This window comes from Macrobrachium nipponense, chromosome 37 (genome assembly GCF_015104395.2).
Source record: "Macrobrachium nipponense isolate FS-2020 chromosome 37, ASM1510439v2, whole genome shotgun sequence".
Taxonomy (NCBI): domain Eukaryota; kingdom Metazoa; phylum Arthropoda; class Malacostraca; order Decapoda; family Palaemonidae; genus Macrobrachium; species Macrobrachium nipponense.
In genome coordinates, this window is record NC_061097.1 from 15,524,793 (window position 1) to 15,532,292 (window position 7,500).

The following is a 7,500-nucleotide window of genomic DNA, read 5'->3' on the forward strand; positions in this document are numbered from 1 at the left end:
GTAAATGGAATAGAAGAGGTTGCAGGTAGAGGCCGAACGGACACCCTAAAGAGAACCTTAATAAAGCATACAGCATACCACGTGAGGTTCACTGACGTCAATATTTCCCAACGAGGAACAAAGGGAAAAGGCGTTGTACGACATCGAGTGCTGAGGCGCCCACCCCACCCCTCCCTTCCCCTTAATTTGTGGTGGTGGGTTGGGTGGGGTGGTTGTAGGTTTTCATGCTGGTTATCTTCACACATAGCTAACCAACTTCTTGGTCTTTTTCCTGCTCCAGTCACCTTCTATTCAAGAACAAATCCTTCTTGACAGTCTAACGAAAAATAATGTGTGACTTTTGCTTGTCCCTGGTTGTATGTGGAGTCCAGTGTCCCGACCAGCCAGTTCATTCCCGAATAAATAAATCATCACCCACCATAAGCACAAGCCTGTGCTGACATGAGCCCGTTTCCGGAGGCCCAAGCAAGTCTTCAAATTCTTTCAAATAAATTGCCAAACATTCGAGGCTCTGTTGAAACAAGGGACTTGCTGGCAGAAGACCGGTTTAGAATATATAACATCCGGGCTCAGTAGTCTCCTTAAAACACTACAAAATGATCATCATCAATCATCATTATACCTTTCCTCATTTCACAGCCACATTCAAATGCAGATGCAATAGTGTACAAAAAATGTTTTAATAACTACACTCATAACATTGCTAACAGTAATATCAAGTGATAACGAATGTCGTGTGATACACACAATGACGTAGGAGTTTGGTTATTGTAACCTTTATGGAATTTTTAATAATGTCGCGATGAAAAAAATATTTGAATGTTATGGCGTTTAATAAACATACAATGCCACAGTTTATAAATGTGACTTCATTGCGGGGGGGCCAATCAGTGACTGATTTGTCAGGCTACTAGTTTGCACTCTCAGTTTCATAAGCCAACATATTATTACTATTATTGTTTTCATTATAGCTGTTTCAGCGGTATTTAATTTATGTAGAATCTTATCAATTCTTCTTATTATCTTTTTCTCATCAGCATGTAGCTGGTATATATATCAGGTTTCCTAAGGACATATAAAGATTTCAGTTATCTTAGGTTCTGGCCAAAAAGGTTTTGGGACGACTTTAACCATTTTTAAGGGTCTATGTATCCTGCATATTTTGTACTTGATATTTCATGGTGCATTGATAATAATAATAATAATAATAATAATAATAATAATAATAATAATAATAATAATAAAAAAGAGGCCTTTCTCTGGGGGCAGTATCATTGAATATTATAGCTGTTTCAACAGCATTTTAATTTATATAGAATCTTCTCAGTTCTTCTTATCTTTTTCTCAAACAGGATGTAGCTGGTACATCAGGTTTCCTAAGGACATATAAAGATTTCAGTTTTCTTAGGTTTATTTCTTCTAACGTGTCGACAGCGCACAGGCAGTCATCTAAGAGAGTATACAAGTAAGTGAATTATAAATACCTGTAAACTATGTATCTTAATGTACTTACTTGCATAATCTCTTAGATGACTGCCTATGCACTGTCGACACGTTAGAAGAAATAAACCTAAGACAACTGAAATCTTTAAATGTCCTTAGGAAAGCTGATGCACCCAGCTACATCCTGATGAGAAAAAGATAAGAAGAATTGAGAAGATTCTATATAAATTAAATGCTGTTGAAACTGCTAAAAATATTTAAAGCTAGCTGACCTGCCCCCAGAGAAGGCCTCCTTCTATATAAATTAAATTGCTGTTGAAAACTGCTAAAAAAATTAATTTTTAAAGCTACTCCCCCCCCAGGAAGAATTAGGCCCCCCCTCCCTTTCCTATTTTTAAATTAATTGATTAATTTAATTTAATATTATTTTTATTCAGTGCAATCTGAAATATCAAGCACAAAATATGCAGGATACAAAGACCCTTGAAAATGGTTAAAGTCGTCCCAAAACCTTTTGGCCAGATCTGTGAAGTGGCCTTGTCGGATTAACCCATTCCTGAATACCAGAATTTTTTCATCTCATTGTATTCACCTATCGCCAACAACAACCAAATACAAGCACGAGGCAATTTAGACGATCTTAGCACTTAGCAACCCTACCATCAGTTTCCACCTGACGACTCTTTTCATCAGACTTCGGTGGAATTTCCGTTATATTTGTTTGTTTTTAAAACTACTCTCATGTTCTCTATCGGATGGCTGAGAAGGGCCGTGGCTTTGTATTCCTAAAGCCAGTAGTCAGTCATATGACTGTTGATGTTCATTTGTTATTTCTGGTTACGGTAGAATGATTTACCACAAACAATGAATATTATGGGTGATTTTCGATTCCCTATAATCTTTTAACGCAATCAACTGTTGAAAGGCTTTGATCTTTACAAAGTCAATCATAAACGTACCTCGGTGGAAGAATAATTGCTCATTGCGCTTCAAATTTCTCTCTAGATAAGGACACCGCCAAATAGTTACATCGCTTTTTATTGTATGACGTTCAGTAACGTTCAAAAACTCCTTTCAGAACAGGCTGCCTGTTCATCTGAAGTAAACATCTCCCTTCTTATTTTTTGAAATCTTTATTTAATTCTTTATTCAAAGTTTGGATATGATTCCGTCGTCTTGTTGTTGATCCTACTTCTTTTTGTCCGATTGTAAATAAACCCCTTAGAAAAAACTATAACGAGCCTCGTTAAAGGAATCTGATTACCGTTCTCTTTTCCTTTAACGATCATCGTTAAAGGATTGCTATTTCAGTTTCTCTTTTTCTTCACTGTCAAAGTTATTGTATTGTTAAAACCTTACGATAAAGTAGTATATTTCACTTTCTCTCTTAAGTCTGGTACTGTATATAGAAATTGCTAAAACTTAATGTAAACTCTGAATTTGCTCAACCTGAAAGGGCAAAGTTCACTGGGTCTACCAAGAAAAGAAAACTAGTTGAGGTGAGAAAGGAAGGCTGTGTTCAGTGCTAATTCACACGGTAAGGAAAAAAAAAAAAAAAAAAAAAAAAAAAGAGGGTCGAAAAATATCTTTTTGTAGCGAGCACCTTCACCGTGCTGATGTAGATTCGTTAAATGCTGGAAAAGCAGTTGCAGAAATAAAGCATGAAGCAGCAGAAAACATGGCAGCAAGTTCGCGTAAGATAATAAGCAGCCAATTTTACGAAACCAACAGAAAATACTTTTCTCTCAGCTTTCTAGGCTGCCCGTGCTTTCAAGGACAAAAAAAAAAAAAAAAAAAAAAAAAAATAAAAAATAAATAAAAAAAAAAATCTGGATTTCCAGCTAATCCCGCGGCTAGGACATGGTTTTGAAATACCTGACGAATATTGTAAACTTGATAATGACGAACAGTTTCCGAGAGATTTGGGGCTCGAGGATCAGCAGCGGTTATTAGTATTTGCACCAGAAAGTGGTCTTCAGGATATAGCATCATATCGCCATTGGTCATGTGATGGAACCTTCAAAATTGTGCCAGAACAGTGGTTTTAACTGTCTTGCATTCATGTACAAGTTAAAGGTAGCAGTTTTCCCACTATCTTTGTTATTACTGCAGAATAAAATTTTCAAAAGCTGGCATACGAATTATTTTTTGAGCAATTGAAAATTATGCAACCTATGCAATCCGCTTGATATCATGGCGGTTAATTCATCATTCCCTAATTCACCTGTTAATGTTAAGTATATCTTAGTTTAACCAGACCACTGAGCTGATTAACAGCTCTCCTAGGCCGAAGGATCAGATATTTTTAAGTGGCTTAGAAACCAACTGTTTTACCTAGCAACGGGACCTACAGCTTATTGTGGGATCCGAACCACATCGAGAGATGAATTCAACCACCTGAAATAAAAAAAAAAAAAAAAAAAAAAAAAAAAAAAAAAAAAAAACAAAAAAAAAAGATTTGATTTCGCGTTGGTAGACCAGAGAATCGAACCCGGGCTCTGAGATTCGTAGTCGAGCACGTAACCGACTCATCCAACGAGAAACTTAATTCATCTGTAGGTGCACGATTGTTTCATTTGAGCTAATCTGTTCCGAAAAATTACAGATTTAGGGCTCAAAAGAAAATATAGACGACTCTGAATTCTGTCTTAAAACTTTATATTTTTCAGAATCAGCCTTCCTCCCCTTTGAAGATGTCGAAGAGGCTCATAAAGATTTAATAGATGAAGAAGAAAATGCTGCTGAATTCATCGCCCACTTCGACTTGACTATGGACATTGTGAGAGGTCGTCGTGCTAGACTAAGGAGGATCCACCAACATTCCCGACTGTATTGGTATGGAATGGTGATTAAGCGTATTCTTTAAGATCTACCCTTCAAGATCTACCAAGAACAAATAATGCTGCAGAGGGGTTTCATTCCGCGATAAAGCGTATGGCGGGAGGAGCACATTTGAATATTTGGAAATTAATCAAAACTCTGAAGGAAGAGGAAAGGTTCGTTGTGGTATATAAAAAAAGAAAAAAAAAACTCAAAATTCTTGGGGAAGATTTGTCAAATTCCCGTACATATAAAAAAAATTACTGGTAATGCCTCAAAAGATTGTTCACTGAATATGGTTCAATGAGAAAAATAGATTTTTTGAGGAATGTGGCATATAATTTCCATCAATTTTGAGTGAACATAATAAATCATTAGTTATGTCTTATTACTTACTTTACCTTAAATGCCTTTTTTAAATACATTTTCCTCCGTTTGTTACTTGTATCTTATCAATAAAATTCTCAATACTCTTTGCTCTTGATATTCACCCTTTTTTTATTGGGTTTATTTACTAGTGATCAAAACAAATTGGACAAAAGGTCGTTGGACAAAAAAAAGACATCGGACTTGAAAAGAAGTAGGACCAAAAAAACGTGGACGAAATGACGTCTGAGGAAAAAACATAGCAACATGTAACACCTGAACGGTAATCAAGTGCGTGAGAGAGAGAGAGAGAGAGAGAGAGAGAGAGAGAGAGAGAGAGAGAGAGAGAGAGAGAGAGTTCCACAATCTGACTTCGAAAAATGTCTCAATTTTGGCTATGAAAAAGTAACAGAAAAAGTAAAAATTTTGGCTTAGAAAAAAAATACTCGCACAAAAAAGTGTCATAATTTGTGCTAAAAAAAAAAAAAAATTATAATTTTGCTATGAAAAAAAATCACAATTTTGGCTACGAGAAAAGTGTCACAATTTTTTCTACGAAAAACGTCAGGAAAAGTCACAATTTTTGCTAGGAAAAACGTTAATCAAAACTCACAATTTTTGCTAAGTATGAAGTCAATTTTGCTAAAAAAAAAATGTCAAAATTTTGGCTAGGAAAAATAGTCATTCATTTATGGTGCCAATCAAAAGTAAGAAAACTGAAAACATTTTTGGTTTTTTCCTAGTCAGTAACCCTGAGAGATGATGAGAGAGCGTTGTAGGATGGATAGTGTATGAGGATAATTTAGACAGTGGAGTGAGTGGTTGGAGAGTGTACTGGGTAGGGGCGAGGCGAGACGATTTGGGTATGGAAGATGAAGTTATGATGGGAGACAAGGAAAATTATTATTATTAATTTTTTTGTTGTATGATTTCGATGTTTGGTGAAATTGAAGTTGGAGAGAGAGAGAGAGAGAGAGAGAGAGAGAGAGAGAGAGAGAGAGAGAGAGAGGAGAGAGAGAGAGATGAAGATTGAAGTATGTGGAGGATGGAGAATAGAAAAGTGAGTTTTTGTTGTATGATTCTGATTTTTAGCGAATAGCTTTCGGGGGTCGTTATGTAGGAGAAATATTTCTTTTGGGTGTCATCATCTTTATGATATTTACACTTTTTTTTTTTTACGGTAATCCCCAACGGGCCTCTAGCAAACACACACCAAAGGTGGATACATAACAGGTTAGAAACCCTCGGGAAATTCACAACCTAGGAAAGATTAATGTGACTTATGTTTCTTGACTTTTCCTATGACATTTTTATCTGCGACTTTTTCCTGACTTTTTTCTGCGACTTTTTTTACCTGGATTAACCTGAACAGATCCCGAATATTATTCCCACCTCAGAGATAAAAGTAAAGTGGGTAGTGACACCAGGTTTCTCTTTCTCTCTTCCGGGTCCACAGTTGAGCTTCAACAGGAGACTTGGAGTCTTCAGAATCTCCTGGATTTACTCAGTCACAAAAATTCTCGTTTTTCAATCGAATGACCTAGATCAGAAGTCGATGGTTTCCACGAGTCATGAACCGCCACCACTGAATTCTTCCTCTCTATGTTCAGCTTTTAGCTTTCTGTATAAGAAAACTATGGAGATGGCTTCGTCTGCCATTCGCACTTTTTCTTTCCACCCTCAGATCTTAGAAATTGCTGAGGTTAGAGGGCTACTAATTGTTATGTTGTTCATCCATCCTCCAATTAGCAAACATAACAAATGACAACCCTCTAGCCTCAGTAGTTTTTATCTTATTCAAAGTTAAATTTGGCTATGAATGTGCGTCTGACAACTGTATAGGACAGTTCACCACATGGCCGCTGTTAAAGTTTCCTAGGCCGCAGCTTATACAGCATTATACAGAGATCATCGAAAAAGCAATCATTTTCGGTGGTCTTGATTGTTCGTTAGACAATAAATTTGATGCGGCATTTTTACTTGTTTTCAGTTCTTATTCCATCCGCACAGCGAATATCCATATGTACCTGCGTTCCAGGCTGATAATTTCCATAATGCTTCGGACTTCTACCTCTCTCCGTTTTCCATAATTCTCCATAATTCTTAGAGAGATAAGAGATTCCGTCTATAATGATGTTATTAGTACTTACTTTTCCTCTTTTCCGACTATAATGATGGTCCTAATTTTCCTTGTATCCTTTTCCTTATTTACTTATGTAGCCTATTTAATTTCAAGCTGAGCCTGAATAAGTGTACTAATCTACGATATCATGTTATCGTGTGCAAATTTTTTCTCAGTGTAATACCTATTCGGGGTCGCTGTTTTAATATCTTTTTCCTGTAGTTTCTAGCACTCATTGCGCAGCTTATTGCATAATGGTTTTTGGCCAATGTTTTGCAAACGGATGCCCTTCCTTACTCCAATATAATGTTAAGTTTCTCCGTGAAACATCAGATGCGTAAAAGCACCAAAGGATCAAACCCTCTGGAAGCACGCAACATAAAAAGTAATTTTCACAAAACTCGAACCAGAAACCGAAGTATTTGAATCCGTAAGTTCATTTGGCTTTCACAAAACACAATGCTACTCGAAATAGTAAAGTTTCAACTTATTCCAACATTTAGTTATATATCAAAACGTTTCTTCACTTCTCGATGTGGTATGATTTTTTCAATAAAAGTCTAAAATCTTTATCCATCCAAATCTGAAGGGAAAACGGAGGCACCAATAGCATTCCTAAGCAGAGGAAAGCAAACTGTCGATTGTGGTCGATGATTTTATTATTCATGGGTAATTACATCATTGTATAAAGAGAAAAACATGGTAGGCTACACATCACACAGACCTTTTCTTCTTGACGAAAAACAATG